The following is a 17,423-nucleotide window of genomic DNA, read 5'->3' as shown; positions in this document are numbered from 1 at the left end:
GTTAAGGTCATAGATGTTTGACGGATTAACCTTGGTGTATGGTATTATTGGTGGTGGTTGAGGATGTGATTATTGTTATTATTTCTGATCTAGGTTGCTCTACCATAGACGGGTGCAGGTTCCCCACGAGTCTGATATCAATGCATCTATCCGGATAGTAAAAAGGTTTTCAAGTGGATTGGGCAAGTTGTTGTGTTGTTTGATTCATTATATGCATGTCTATTGTTATTGTTTAAAATAGTATGTAAAATCTTTTAATACTCTAGCTTACTCTTGCTTTTCTGTGGTTTGTCTTTGTATGTTGCTTCTCTTTCGCGATGATCACCTTAATGGTGTGAGCTTAGAGATGCAGTCTTTTCAGTTGACGTAGCTGAAGGCGGGAAATGAAGTTTATAGTATAGGTAGTTATTTTGTTCTTCAGGCGAAAAGTTTTTTTATTCACCAAATCTGTAATTCTTGTTTTATCATTATAAATATAATGTTCAATTTAGTAGTTTTATATTATTAAATTTGGGATGTTACAGAGCTTGGCAGGTCAGTCCGTCAGTCCAGCCAAAAAGGTGAGTTAGGATAATGTTTTTAACTTGTCAGCTCATTTCAACTCGTCCCGTCCAGTTTAGTACGTAAGTCTGCCAATCTGACATCATTAAAATCTAAATGGAACTCGCTTTGTTCATAACCCGCGAGAACACTTCACATTTACTTCTAAAAATTGGAGCATGTTCATAACTTTTGTCAATATTCTCCCTCATCTCATTTAAGGAATTCTTATTCTCTGCTCATCTCCACATGTCCACTATTTCTATGTTAATTTTTTAGTATTATAGTGATCAAATGATTGTGTGAACAAAAAAAATTTAATGTGTGAACATATTTTGATATATTTTGGAAAATTCAAATGTAGACAATGATGTTATATTAAAATGACTAATAAATTATTCAAATGTAGTCTCACAACCCAACAACCCAACGTCAACCTAATACCCTGATAATTTGACATCAGTCCGACAACCCGCCTAGCAGCCTAGTAACTCGCCTAGCTTCTTGACATCCCGCTCGATAGCCCAACATAATAACCTTTTTCAACCTATCCATTTTTCATATAAAATTACATTTTTGGTGATAGAAAAAAAAAACAAAAATCAACTTATTAACCTAAAAACTCGACAAATCGAATTGTAAAAATAAATTCACTCTTAAGGGTGTGTTCACTTGAGGGAGTGGATTTGAGGGAGAATGAATTAATGGACTTCTGGAGATTTGAAAGTAAATTGTGTGTTGGTTTCTTTAAAAGATTTGGAAATGATTGAGAGTGAATTTGAAAGTAAAATTTATGTTTGTATAGGATTTGATCCATATGATAAATAAAAAAATATTTTAATTAATAAAAATTAAAAACTACAAAAATGTCCTTAATGGTAAAAATAATATAAAATTATATTTATATATAATTTTTTTATTATTAAAAAATATTATAAGTAGATAAAAATAAAATAAAAATATTTTTTTTTTGTATTTAAGTAATGCATGTACTTTCCCATTCATTATTTTTACTTATTTAATATTTAATATTAATATTATTATTATTATTATTATTATTATTTTTTTATTTATGGTTATTATCATTTCATTCATATTATTAATAAACTGGAATCATGTTTTATATAATCAAATACATAATTTGTGAAATCGAATACATACGAAAAGTGAAATTGATTACAACGATTTATGATGTGAGTGACTTTTTGAAATTATTAGAATTATTCAGGACAAAACTAAAATTTACTCTTAAATCGTCTCCAAACTAAACATATATCGTCGTTGATTAAAAAATCATTTATCCCTGAATCATCACTTTTGGGTCACCCCAATTCCCTCAATCTGTGATTAAAATGAAAAATATGTATTTGTTAATTCGCTTCAACAATAAAATATCTTCGTACGAATACAGTCTAAGGCTTTGTTCTTTTGGGTGTATTTTGGGGAGATGATGGAAGGAGATGATTTGAATGGATTTGAAGCTAATTTTGTAGTTGTTTTTTTGAGTGTATTTGTGGGTAAATGAGAGTGAATTTGTGCGTAATTGAGAGTAGATTTGGAAGTAAAGTTTCTGAGAATTAGTGTAGGATTTGATTGATATGATAGATTTAAAAATTAGTTTAATTGGTAGAAATTGAAGATTATCAAAATGCTCCCAGTTATTAAAGTAATATAAAATGTTATTTATAAATGTTATATTTAATTGTAAAAATGTTTATAAAGAGACAAAAATTTTAAATAATTTTTAAATTAATTTTTAAAAATTATAAAAATTATAATGTAGTAAAATGAATTTATTTTTAAATGTAGTATTTGTTTGTAATATAATTTACTACCAAGTAGTATCAATTTATTTGTTACGGAAGTGAGAATGATTAATTTTTAACAAACAAATAATTAAAGGATGTTATAATATTACATGACCTAAAAAAAAGTGGCAACATTTAAACATACAAATATATTTGTAATAGTTCATGATGACGTTGCTTCAGTAAGGTATCGTTGCAATGCATTGAAACGATATTGTATTGGCATCCCTATTAGACGTCTTGTATGGGATGGATGCGCAAATACAAAGTCGAAGCACTGTCTGAATAAATTATGATCTTCAATGTTTATAGTCCGTAATAAGTTTTCAATTTCTTCTGTAGTTGGATTAGATGATTGAATCTTAGCATTTACCAGGGATATTCGACGCTCCATGGCCTGTGTATGTCGTTCAAGAGCAGCACATAGTCTTATTGATTGATTAATTTGTTTTTGCAGTTCATCAATGATTGAAGAGTCCATTTAATTTGCAGATGAGCAGGCTCACAATAAATAATAGTAACAAAGCTGATGTGAAAGATAATAACATGGAAAAATAGGTAATGTAATATTTCAAACACATAAGTCAATTTAAGCTAAAAAAAGTCACGTAATACATTAAAATAATAAAAATTAACTTAATCATCCAAATGGTGAAGAATCAAGTTAACATTCTGATTGAGGTGAGCAAATTAGCGATTCATGCCGAGGGAAAGGTTTGCCAAGTTATCTTCAATACGTTGAACCCGCACCTGCATTTGTTCCATACCCTGCATTCTGTGTTGCAAGTCTTGTACCCCTTCCCACATTTGAGTCATCATATTAAGATTTGAAAGAGGTGGAGGAGGTTGCATAGGGTTGTCATGATGGTCTGGTTGCTCTTGTTCTTCATCATCACCGACATCGTGTTGCCAAACACCGTTGACATTAACAATATTCAACCTCTTCAAAGAATTAATTGAAAAATGATGTCGGGTCCCAAGATGAGTGTTGGCATCGGCATCAACATGAACTCCATAATATTGCATGATTTGTGTGATAAGGAAACCATATGGTAGGGGTGTGTCACCGACCTTGCATTTAAGCATATGATGCATGATGTGATGAGGCCAATTGATAGCTATATTATTTTTAAGCACCCATATCATAAAGATATCTTCCTGCAATAACCTAGCAAAATTCCCTGGTTGTGGAGTCAACATGTGCACAATAACATAATGCAGAAGTCTATCATTAATATTCAAACAACCAACCGTTTTAACACGGTGACCCTGCATTTCTGGTATAACCATAGTAGCTAATGCCATCTCCCGGTCATATGGGAAGTCCTCTGGGATATTTGTAAAACACAATTTTTGACCCTCATACTTCATATTAGCTACATTTAACCAATCAGCTGGTTTCAATCTAATTCTTCTCTTGTTTATCTCACTAAGCAAATATCCATTTCTAGAAATCTTCATATTTGAATAAAAAACTTTGATTAAATCCGGATAGTAGGGTCCCTACAATGTAAGAAATTCGACCACCCCTTGAAATAGAAGATGATGTTGGAAAAATAACCCTGAACCGGCAAATGATTCGAAATTCATTATCTTTGGACCAACAATATTCCTTGTATAGAAATCAGCTGCATAATTTTCCATCTGATGGCTGTGAGTGAAGAAACGATGTTGATCTAATTATTCTTCTACAGATGGTCTGACATGGGCTGCATCTTCTGCCTCAATGAGGGTTTCTTTTCCCTTACGACTTTTTCTTGGTCTTTTGGTTGATGATGAGGCCATTTGACAATTTCTTGAACAAAGCAATTGGCGAAAACAATAACAAAGTAAGTTATAAGAAATTATTTATATTTAAAAATAACAACAAGCAAGGACAAAACATTAGATCGTAACCATAACCATAACTTAAAAATTGAAAATGGATGGAAAACCAATAAGTCATAATTACATCACAGATACATTATTCAATATAATAGTAATACAACTAGTCAGATAACACTTCCTAACAGTCACCTCCCGAGATCATTTTACATAATTTATTTCACCGCTTGTGTGGTGGAAGTCCCATCAACCTCTTTATACATGTGGGGTTTCCACATAAGAAATCATAACATTGCTCTAGCAAATTTTCATCAGCAATGTTCATAGCACTCAACATTTCATAAATGTCCGCCTCTGTAGATGTGTAATTCGGGGTGCGACGAAGGATCTCGGTTTGGGAACATAGTATTTGATTTCTATCTTTCATTGCTGAGACTTGACGCACGGCTGCATCAGAAATTGCACCAAAAAGTAAATTTGATGAGCTTAGGACATTTGCGAAACCATCCAAGCTGGTCGTCAACTTATCAAATTGAGAATCAATTACATCGACCATGGGTGCCTTCCTTTTCGAACCTCGTGAGGATGAAGTTCCATCGGATGAGACGGAAGGCACGGATTGAGTCTGTCCTGGACTATATTCATCCACAAATGGAGGAGGTGATGGTGGAGTTGGGTTATACCCCGTCCACTCAGGCTGTTCTGGAATGTACTCAATATTTTGATTCAAATCAACACTGACACGAGGCCCAACCCGCTGTCGACGTGCTTGACGAGCGGTTCGAACACCACTCCCAGTAGCTCGATCAGCAGCCCATAACTCCACCATTAAATCGTAGTGTTTCATACTATCAACTCTCCACTTTGCGGCAGTTGGCCTCGACTGAAACAACAAACAGAACAAACACACTGGTTCATATTATGTATTATAAGGATCCACAACATCTTAGTCTTTTTATAAATACCTGAATCAGGTCCATCCAAACTTCGTCCTCAGCTTGAAATGACATACTAACTGGGTTCCACGCAAATCCACTCAATGTAGAAAAAATGTCATGTACCTCACGCCATTTATCTTTCAAGACTTTCTGACGATTTTTAACATTATTTTTCGTAATTGCGACATACCCAGAGTTATGAAGATGATCAACTATGTTACTATATGCTTGGGATGTCCAGCTTCCGTCAACCCTATTACCGATTAGTGATTCCTCAATCATAGAGTATAGAAGACGTGCGTCGATGTCCTCTGTCCACTTCATGAACTCTCTAGTAGGATCGGAGGACTCAATGTCGACTCCCTTACCTCTGTTCATTTTATACCTATTTCACAAACAAAATGGTAAGAAGATAACATTAAACAAACTTAATATAATGTTTTTGTCATACCTATAACATCAAATACTGAAAAAAACACAATAAAATACATTAACTACGAGTTTTGATAATCTCGCCACATATGATCTACTATAGAATTCCTGATAGTAGTACCAATCATATGGTCCTCTTCTCTAACTTGAGATGATGAAACATTATGCTCATCCCTTTCATTGAACTCATTATCAACTTCATCAAGTAATGAGTCATCGTTATCCACGCCACGAAGGAAGTTGTGTAAGATACAACAACCTAATATAATGTTTGTCATTGTCTCCAATCCATAGTGTGGTTCAATTCCACTTCCAATGATAGGGAATCGTTTTCTCAACACACTGAAAGTTCTTTCAATAACATTTCTCAACGATGAATGTTGATGATTAAACAACTCGCGTGGATTTTGTGGTCCTCTACGTGTATATTCTTTAAGGTGATATCTTACGCCTCTATATGGAGTCAAAACTGTGCTTTTCAACATAAATCCAGCATCACCGAGGTAGTATTTTCCTACAATTTTTCACATATACAGGTAATTAGTGACTACTTAAAGCTACATTGAACATCACAATGTAGACACTCACCTTGGGGGATAACCAACAGATCATCTCGATCAACAACATTTTTTAAAGTTCTTGAATCAGATGCAGTGTCTTCCCACCCAGCAAGAACGCATGTGAATTTCATGTCAAAATCACACGCCGCAAACACATTTTGAGTTGGCAAATATTTTCTTCCTCGAAATCTCGGAGCATCACATGTTGGCACCTTTACACGAACATGAGTACCGTCTATGGCCCCTAAACAATCCTAAACATACAAATAACAAGACATCAATAAAACTCTAACTTTGTTATCATCATTTGATCAAAGAACATCTACGAATTCGATTCAAATGAGTACCTTAAAGTACGGGTAAAACCGATTGTTGTTCAAGACATATGGATGAACCTCATTTCCTGAGGGTTGAATTAGAAATTCAGATTCCAAAGTTAAGATAGCATCCAACACATTGTGAAAGTGTCTGCTAACCGTCGAACCAGATCGATGAAAAAAAATGCGACACTTCGATTCTTAACATTATGCCCAATTATATGAAGAAATTGAGCAACTTATTGCTCCACTGTGGACCGAATGGCGTCCTTAACTAACCCATTTGATCTTACTCTCTCACAAGGATTAATAAATGCCTCTGGACCCATCCTAATAATGTCGAGGCACCGATTAGTATGCACATTAATTGCTCCATACGACGGTCTCTGTCTAGTAGGTAATTGCTTACACTACTCGAATCACTCGAGTACATATTCAAGATATTCAACGCGTGTGCAACAATGCATAACATTGTTAGTGCACCCAATGAAGTGGTAATTTGTAATTGTTGACGTATCATTGCGATAATATTGAAGTCTACACCAACCACATCGTCATCTATATCTTCACGGACCAAATATGCTAAATCTATATATTCTTCCATCTATATTTACTTAACCAAATATACATACTGTAATTAAAATCATTGATATAATAATTAAACATAAATCAATCATATATTAACACAATCATATATCATATATTCATATATTAAATAAATATTATACATTAATACATTAAATATATACTATACATTAAATAAACATAATACAAAATTACATTGACAATATCAGTTATAAAAAAAAAGTAAACACGCATTCATATATTCATAAACTATAATTAGTTCAAAGATGGTTTAAGAATTACCTCTTGAAGACTAATCAAATTTTATTGAAGCTTCACCAAACACAATTTCAGTACTGATCCTCCAATGCAATGTCACTCAAATTTTGTTCAATCTTTGTCAAATTCAAATATCAAATTCCAAATCATGAGCCTAACATGCCAAACATGCCAACAGATTTAGATTTATAGTAAATATATTGTAAAGAAGGGCAATTCATTACTATTTTAAACATCATATACCTTCAACCAACTTCAACCAAATGAACACAAAGCTTCAAAAATCGTAAATCGTTTTTCTAATTGGGTCATCACTTAACTTGGATGCCTTTCAATCATACATGGCAAATGAACCCCAAATTATCACAATGCAAAGAAAGAAACTCCTACTGGAACACACTTTCACCACTTTCACGACGCACCACCCACCCTGCTCTTTATTTAGGCCTGCAACAGTATACAAAATTGTTAACAAGCTTCCAACCACTCTGAAACTGAGTTACCTAAACACTATCACCCTTGCACAACCTTCGGTCCCTTCACAAGTGTAGCACAAAGCTCCAGTAACAACAACAGATTCCTATAACAACTTCAACTATCTCCTCGCGGCTTCACCAAACTCAACCACCTTCACTGCCTTTCCACAAAGTTCACAACTCCTTCACCTACAACAAAAACAGAAGAAACGGTTACGTTGTTTGTAAGATCCTTGAAAATATTTGTAAGTCAGATACTAGATAAAAAAAAATAGTGAATAGTAAATTGTGAATAGTAAAAAGTGAATAGTAAAAAAAAAATTATTTTTGGAAAGGATAAGTGTTCCACGTAGCTTTGAGATCAGAATTCATCAATTTGCAAATAAAAAATTATTTTTGTAATAGTAAAATGAATAAAAAAATGAATAGTTAAAATGAATAGTAAAAATGAATAGTAAATTTTTTTGCTATAAATAGCCAAAGGGGGGAGGCTGAAAATTTACACCAAAGAACTTAGAAAAAATTTTGAGAGAAGAGAGTTGGAAGAATTTCTAATTGCAAAGGGGATATTCTGGAAGTTTTCAGAGAGCGAGGAGATTAAGTCTGTGATAGAGGTAAGGGAAGCCACTCTTATACTTTGCTTTTCTCTAGTACTAAATTTTGAATATGTAGTATTTTGTTGCTGTATGGTCTTGAATTTTGAATGAGAACCTTTATTTGTTTCTTTTGTATTTTTGGAAGGACGAGAAGTTGTCTAACCGGCTCTGCCAGATTCAACTTCTTGTTTCCCCAAAGCTTTGGTTGTTTCTTATATCTTTATATTGTATTTTTGGAAGGACGAGAAGTTGTCTAACCGGCTCTGCCAAATTCAACTTCTTATTTCCCCACACCTTTTATTTCTTATTTATATTGTATTTTTGGAAGGACGAGAAGTTGTCTAATCGGCTCTGCCAAATTCAACTTCTTGTTTCCCCAGAAATTTTATTGTTTTATCTATTTTTTTATTGCATCTTTCTGGAAGGATGAGAAGTTGCCTAACCGGCTCTGCCAGATTCAACTTCTTGTTTCCCCTAAATTTTTATATTAATATTATTTTGATGGTAATGGGAGCTAATTATTTTTGTATGAATTTATTTTATAAAATATTTACATATGAATGTTGAACTGGTGTGCTCTTGTGAAACTATTTATGACTTTTATTATATTGGGTGTGATAACTGAAACTGTGAAATTGTACATGTTGTGATGTGATGAATTTAATCTATTTTGAATGAGTTTGTTGGCTGAAATTGATCTTGTTGGAAGGTCTGGAGTAAGGGTTTTGTAATAGCTGGTATATGGGTATTAAATAGATGTACAGATATTGTTTGAGATTGCTGTGAGAGGAAGTGAAAATATTAAAATTTGGCGTTTCAAATTTAGAGCATAAGAGAACATGGTAGATAATTTAAATAAATTAAATGGTAATTATTGAGGGCCTTTCTTTGTTGGTAGGATAGAGGAACCTTAAAAACCTGAGTTGGCACATCCCTGATCATAGAGCAGCCCTGGCCTGGTCCAGTCAGTTGTGACTAGTCATATGTGCTGGCGTCGAATGTGAGTTTGATGCGTTCAGACATCTGGGTCCTCTCCGGTGACCAATTGGGGTAAAGAAAAATCTCTACTAGAATGAAAATAAAATAAAACAAGTTGATTGTAGATGCATAATATTATCATGGTAAAAACTTCATATATATTTTATTTATCATTACATTGAGCCTAGACTTTAATATGTAGTTCCTAAGATATGTTGATGTACTTTGGCTGATATATGATCTTTGATTGGTGAAAATATGTTGAGTTATACTCATTATGGGCAAATTGAGTTTATAATATGAAGTATGATATCTGACAATATGTTTAATTTATTGACACCAAAACGGGTTATTGTGAATTTATGATTAAAGAATGAACATGATTGAGTTATGTGGATAAAAAGGGTATGAATTGTTGATTTTATGAAATGTTGGAGTGGATATGAGAAATCATTACTTATGAAATGATGTATACTACTGAAGTAGTATGTTCGAGTTATACCATGAGAGCTTGATATGAGCAAAGTAACACCAGAGGTTTATGAAAGCAGGCAGAAAGTGGTCTGACCATAAGGCTTTGACATAAATATATGGTTCATAAGTTTTATAGAAGCAGGCAGAGAGAGGTCTGACCATAAGGCTTCAGAAAGTAAGACATAGTATATAGGTGAGGCTTAAGGAAGCAGGCAGAGAGCGGTCTGACCATAAGGCTTCGTGAGTAAGCATGGTACACTTGTAAGGTTTATGGAAATGAGAAAGATGATTTTGATAATGATGAATTAATGACATCGGAATAATGATATTTTATCAATTGCAGAAATACATGATTGGAATATTTTTATTACAAGTTTAATGATTTTATGATATGTTTGGCTTACCCTTATTTGTTTGTACTATGATCATATAACTCATGTTATATGTGAATAAATAATGTTGCAGATGCGGTTGAAAAAGCTTAGAGATGAGAGAGATGCGGGGGAAAACTTTCAGGGATTTTTGTAAAAAGAATAAATTTGTATTGAGAAAATTATGTTGTGTAAGACTTATAAGTTGAAATTTCAAATTTATGTTAAGTGGTGAAGACTATATTGTTTAAAGTTTGTAAGTTTGGTATTGTACTTTGGAGTAATTGAAATAAAGTTTGATTGTTTATATGAGATATCAAATTAATTTAGTCTCTACTATCAGTAATACCCTTTAAAATATTTGGGTGTTACATTGTTGTTCCATACTCCTACTGCTTCAACGACTGTTGCATCAAACGCTCCCTCACGCACTACTTCTACAGTCTCCATCCTCCACTCCTTCGTCGACCTCCTCATCTCGCCCTCATCCATCCACTGCTCCATGAACCTCTGCATGTCCTCATCCTTTTTCACGCCCACAACGTGCACCACCAACCACTTAAACAATCACACAACCAACGAGAGAAACCATGGAAGAACGATGAAGGCTGCTGGCACCGCGACTGCAAACAAAAACACAATGCAAAAACCATCCCAGTAACCGATTACATTTCTGGGTAACCGAATACACCATTATGCTTTCCTCTCACTGTTGTGCGTAACCGAATACGCTAAACTCAGTAACCGAATACAACTTTGCCATCCCAACTTCTGCACCAAGCACACATGCCGAACTTCTCCATCTTCAACGCCTCTTCCTCATTCAACCTTTCCTTCCCCATCTTCAACGCATCTTCATTATCAACAATGAAAGCACCCACGTTCCAACATCAGCACACACCATTCTCCATTCATCATGTCTTTTGCACAACCATGCCTCCAACCTGCAAATATTAAACAAGCCTTGCCAACCGATACTTGAAGGGACAACTAACCTCATCAATCTGATGAAGCTATGCTCTTCAATGCACTCAACACAAAGGACATATCTCAAGCACAAACAACCTCAATAAGGATGAAGGATGACGGACAAAGAGATATACTTCACACTCCTTGATAACAGACCATCGAACTCGCACTTAATACACAAACCGAACATGCACCAACCAACACATTTAAATGGTCTACGATCTTCTTGAATCCTGTTTCAAATCCAAATCAAACATTGTATGGCCAGGAATCTTTCCTGTGTTGCATGTGAATGCTTTTGTGTCTAGTTGTGTCAAAGTACAGAAGAAGCATAAAACCAAATCTCTGCATTGCTAGGCTGCCACACTTGGGCTGTCAAAGTGAAGGTTGCCAAACTTACAAACTTGGGTTGTCCAAGTCAAGGCCTATGTGCACTCGTAAATGGAAAACCCACCAAAGCCAGTCAGCCACAGTATATACTCCTTATGCTCATAGTGTTTATGCATTACAATGTTTATGCATTACTATATATTATCCATCACTGCACTGGAATCAAATATCGACTTAACATATCAAATATAATTGTTTTTAGCACTTGGTATTATCAAATGTTATGAGGGCAAAAAAACCTTTTCACTTTAAATCACCGCAAATCTTCTCAATTATGTAAGTGATAGAAAAAACCTGAGTCCAGCAAATCTTCTCAATTATTTTCGTCCATGACAAATCCGCATGAACAGTACACGATCAGCCTGACCCAATCATTTTAAATGGACCACGACAGAGAGACAAGGATGGAGCGTGCGTTTTGTGACCCTAATTAATAAACAATGCGTTTGAGTGGTCCTATGATACCTCTGAAATTTTGGCTTCTTTGGCGTAGGGTAGGGTTTCATAGGCGTTGTCACATCAAATTTGAGTACCAGTAAATAGTGATAATAAAATGACAAAATATACAGTTGTGACTGGATCACTAAATTTTCAAAATTGAAATAATCTATAAGGCAATCAAAATTTCATTTTAAATATAAAAAATAGAACCTTTTAACATAACGGTTTATTTTTAATAAAAAAGAATAAAAAAAAATTAAATTATTTATTATATTAAATATAATATCATATATTAAAATTTAATTAGCAATTAATAAATTTGTACATATATGTCTTTTGAATATTGCTTATGGCTTAATTTTATTGTATTTAAAAGATGTTTATATTTATTAAAATATGGTAAAAAGTTATGTTGTAATTTGTAATTATAAAATTATGTATTTTATTATAAATATGTTATATAATTTATTTTAGGATTTAATTGTATTTATATTTACGTATATTTAAATTTGAAAAAAATATTGTTTTACGATTTAATTTATTATAAGTCATTAAGATATATTCGGTTGGAAACTAATGACCAATATTTCAATTTCTATTCAGTTGCTAAATTTTTGTCAACTTAAATGCTGGACTAATTTAGCCATGGACAATTTATTGTTTAGATTAATCCCAAATCTCAATAGAGACAGATAAAATTCCGCTGCTACTAATCAAATTAATTAATATTCAAGTCGGTAATGTAGTGACAAATTATTGACTTAGTATGGTTTTCTACTTAGCGGCACAAACTTCCTGTCACTAATATCGTTATTAATTAAAGATATCATTCAACAAGTGAATAATCAGTAGTTAATGTTCTTTATTTATGTTTCTTGAATATTTACAATATTTTTTTACAATTACAATTCATTAGTCAATGGTGTGTATATATATTTTAGGTTTATATGATTGATTGCCAAAGTTTAACAAATTTTAAAAAGATTTTTTACAATTTTATAGTAATAATAAAATCCATTCAAAATAAACCACAAAGCATTGATGTTGCTGCGTTAGATGTTATGTTACTTAAAATTAAACAAAATCAAATCACATTTTAACTTTATTTTTATTTTGATTTGGGTGACATTTTAAAAATAAATTCAAACAGAATGCATTTGCACTCTAAAAACAAAATAAATACTTCACCTCTTCCAAAAATTGTAGTTAGTAAAACAAATGCATTCTCAATCTATTAGGATTTAAGTATTTAAGTATTTAAGTGGGTAGAAATTATTGAAAAAAACAATATATATATATATATATATATATATATATATATATATATATATATATAGGGGTTTGCTAACGCGCGTATGCTTGTTTTTCAGTTGGTACATTTTAGCAATGTGTACCGGATTTTAGTAGACAAAAACACCCTTATATATTATGGATTCCAAGTTTTAAGGTTAAGGGTATTTTAATAATTTTCATTCTCAAAACTTAAAAAAAAAAACCCCAAACCCTTATTCACCTCTCTCATTCCTCTTAATCCTTTCTCTTTCATCTCTCACTCCAACATTTTCTCTGTCATCCCTACGGTAGCCCTAATTGAAAAAAATCAGAAACACATGCCTTTAAAAAATTTTCCCTTGTAAAGAGTTGAGTCATTGACATATTCACCTTCAACGCAAAGGTTCATTCAAGATCTCTTCAATTTCACCATCTTCACTAACCTCTCTAATTTCATCTTCTGTATTTGTTGAATCATCATCTCTAAAAAAACCCTCCAGGCCAATTACCAATTTTTTCGGATGTCATTATGCTTGTGAAAATTAGATAAAATTATATACGACAAAAATTATAAAATGAAAACTCATTATAAAGTCATTTTTTTGTAAGAAATTGTTTAACAACTGAGTGTTTCTGATTTTTTTTCCAGGCCAATTACCAATTCCTTTGATGTCATTATGCTTGTGAAAATTACATAAAATTAGATAAGACAAAAATTATAAAATAAAAACTCATTATAAAATCATTTTTTGTAAGAAATTGTTTAACCGCGAGTATTTCTGATTTTTTCCAGGTCAATTACCAATTCCTTTACACTTGTGAAAATTGGATAAAATTAGATAAGACAAAAATTATAAGATGAAAACTCATTATAAAATCATTTTTTTGTAAGATTGTCTAACAACAAGTGTTTCTGATTTTTTTCAATTGGGGCAACAGTAGGGATGACAGAGAAAAGATTGGAGTGAGAAAGAGGAAAGAGAAAGGGTTGAGAGGAATGAGAGAGGTGAGTAAGGGTTTGGGGGGTTTCTTTTTTTCTTTTTAGTTTTGAGAATGAAAATTATTAAAATACCCTTAACCTTAAAACTTAGAATTCATGATATATGAAGATATTTTTGTCTACTAAAACCCGGTACACATTGCTAAAATGTACCAACTGAAAAACAGGCGTACACGCGTTAGCAAACCCCATATATATACATATATTGTAAAAAGGTATTTTCTATTGCAATAGAACACGTTTTGGATGCATACTACATCACGCGATGCTCTGTATCAAATTTGTTGTCCCTACTTTAAGTTTCATGAGTTTCTTTTTTATGCACTATCATAGAGGCTTTAACGGCAAGTTATAGTTGTATTTTCACAATTCGTTGTTAGGCTCCTTTCGTTTGTTTTTAATCACTTATAAATAGGTGCTCATTATCATTTCTAGAACACACAACATTCATATATTTTTCTCACTTTCATTTATTCTTTTATCTTTTCTTTATTTTTTATTCTAGGTTATTTACTCTTTTAAGAGTTTCTTGCTAGTTCTAAGATTCTTAAAAAATATAAGAAATTGTTGTTGTATCCTAGAGGACTTACACAACACATCGTAGATAAGTCTTTAAAAGAAGTGAATATACATGCCTTAGGAAGTCTACTTTGTTCGTGTTCTTTGTCAGCTTTTGTACAACAATCTTAAGGACTTACAAACTTATGGTATGAACACCAACACCAAATCTACACCAGAGAAGTCAAACAATGTTTCTAGAATCAAGCAATATTTGCAGAACATTTCCTGAATATTTTGAAAGCTGAAGATACCATTAAGTACTACTACAAGGGCTAAGACATTATCAACTAAAACTTCGAAAAGGCACGAGAAAAAACTTGATAACAAGAGTAAAGTTAATTTTAAGGCAAATATAACTAAAAGAAAATATATAATTGTTATAATCATTTTTTTGAAATAAGTTTTGTGATCAAATGTGAGCAAATAAATGTTAAACTCTAATGTTACCAGACACATGTGTAAACAAAAGTGTTTTTACCTCCTACATTAATGTGGGGATAGAAAAGAACATGTGTATCGTAGTGATTCTAAGACAACTCATGTTTTGAAGAAAGGAAAAGTTGTTCTAAACATGGGAAAACTCTGATATTAAGTGATGTGTTACATGTGTAATCAATCAGGGTTAATCTAATCTTTGTAGCCTTGTCAAAGTTGGGATTAAAGTGTTATTTGAATATATCAAGATTGTTATGACAAAGAATAACATGTTTTTTTAAAAAGAAATATTGTGATCAAAGTCCCTTTATACTTAACATTTGTGAAATTATTAATGAATCTTGTTCTTTTGCTTATATTGTTGATTCATATTATGTATGTCATGCTATATTTGGACATGTAAATTCCTCGTATATTATAAAATTTTAACAACTAAGATTAATTAATATGCATGATAAACAAGGTAGTAAATGTGATATATGTGTATAATCTAAAATAACTAAGAAAACTTGTTACTTTGTAGAATGTAAAACTAAATTGTTATGGTTAATTCATACTTATCTAGCTAATTTAAAACAAAACATGTCTAAAGGTAGTAAAAAGATGGTGAATATGTATTCTTTAATGACAACTATGTTACATAAGGTATTATTAAAAAAATATGAACTCTAATTAATTCAAATGCACTTGATAACCTTTTAGGAGAAACTCTACTTATTGAATGTATTTTACACAATGTGATACCTCATAAGAAAAGGTAAAACTTTTGAAATTCTTTTTAATAGATGCTTTCCTTCTTTAGTCAACACCAATAAAATAGCACACAATGTAATATATTAGCACTAGTAAAAAAACAACTTTTAAAGGCGCCCAATACGCTTCGGTTTTAGAAAATTATATGTTTCGGTTAATGGGGAACTGGTGCCTGAAAGTGCTACTACCTCGGTTGTCTAAGCTACCCGAGGCATAAAACTGTCATGAAGGAGATACCGCCTCGGCTCGACGCAGAACCGGTGCCTGAACACGCTATTAGTGCACCGTAAAATATAATGGTTTTCAGTTCCTCTTTTTCTCTCTCACTCATATCTCCTTCTCAGTTCCTCTTCTTCTCTCTTCTCTCTCGCTCAAATCTCAAAGCCACCACTCCGCTGCTCCGCCGCTCCGTTGCTCCGTCGTCGCCACTTCGTTGCTTTGCTTTCACGGTACCCTTCTCACTCTTCCTCTTTTTCTCAAACGCTCAGATCTCCTTCTCACAGTTCCTCTTCTTCTCTCTTCTCTCTCGCTCAAATCTCAAAGCCACCACTCCGTCGCTCTGCCTCTTCGTCGCCACCACTTCGTTGCTCCGCCGTCGCCACCTCTCCTTCAACGCCGCCGCTCCGTTTTCGCTGCCCAAAGCCATGGCTGCATCCCACCCCGCAACCCCAACCCATGACGCGATCTTAGATCTCACTCCACCGCCTAGTGCGGCCCGTGCCAATGGTGGAGCCGCTGGCCTAACACCCGGTCCAGCCCCCTTCTGGTGCTAGTGGTGGTCACGGCAAAGCGTCTCTGCTGTTGTTGGTCATCCGATTTGGGGGTTAGGGATTTCAATGGGGTTTTGACTGGATTTGGGGGTTAGGGATTTGAACGGGGTTTTGACTGGATTGGGGGTTATGGATTTGAACGGGGTTCATGTATTGCTGATTCAAAAACATTCATCTGTGATGAAGCTGACAAGAACAATCAATCTGCTTGTTCCCTATTTCCTGATTCAATTTTAATTTCAATTTTTGGGTTTCTGAATCTGCTTGTTCACTGTTCAATTTTTGGGTTTCTGCGTGAGAGTTCCAGGAATAGAGGCTCAGAGGCTGGTGGAAAAAATTAAAAAATAAACACGTTACTGCCTCGGTTACTCAAAAACCGAGGCATAAATCCTATCTTTTTTAACCCAGTTCACAACTGAGGCATAAAACTTACCCCTTTTTACCTCGCTGGTATATACTTCGGTTGTAGAACCGGTGCCTATAAGCAAAAGTAACCGGTGTCATATCCTCTTAGTGCACTAGTGTAGGGAAGAAAAGATTACTTAATACTTTTATAATAGTTTGTTTAATAACTTAAACTACATCTAATTCTCGTCCGATTAGTCAAGTTTGACTAGGATAACTATTTTTGTAAAGTACAAACGTGCATTCTCACGAATCATACCTATTCCTCAT

General features: G+C 33.3%; 1 pseudogene; it reads right to left on the bottom strand.

Moving 5' to 3' along the window:
• Nucleotides 1–2,984: 2,984 nt before the first annotated feature.
• Nucleotides 2,985–4,133, bottom strand: LOC148206604 (uncharacterized; annotated as a pseudogene).
• Between the last annotated feature and the right edge of the window lie 13,290 nt (nucleotides 4,134–17,423).

The sequence above is a fragment of the Vigna umbellata genome, chromosome 1, assembly GCF_029865625.1.
Source record: "Vigna umbellata cultivar VRB3 chromosome 1, Vumbellata_1.0, whole genome shotgun sequence".
Lineage (NCBI taxonomy): Eukaryota > Viridiplantae > Streptophyta > Magnoliopsida > Fabales > Fabaceae > Vigna > Vigna umbellata.
The sequence above is the reverse complement of the archived record's forward strand: the minus strand, read 5'-3'. Positions and strand labels throughout refer to the sequence as shown.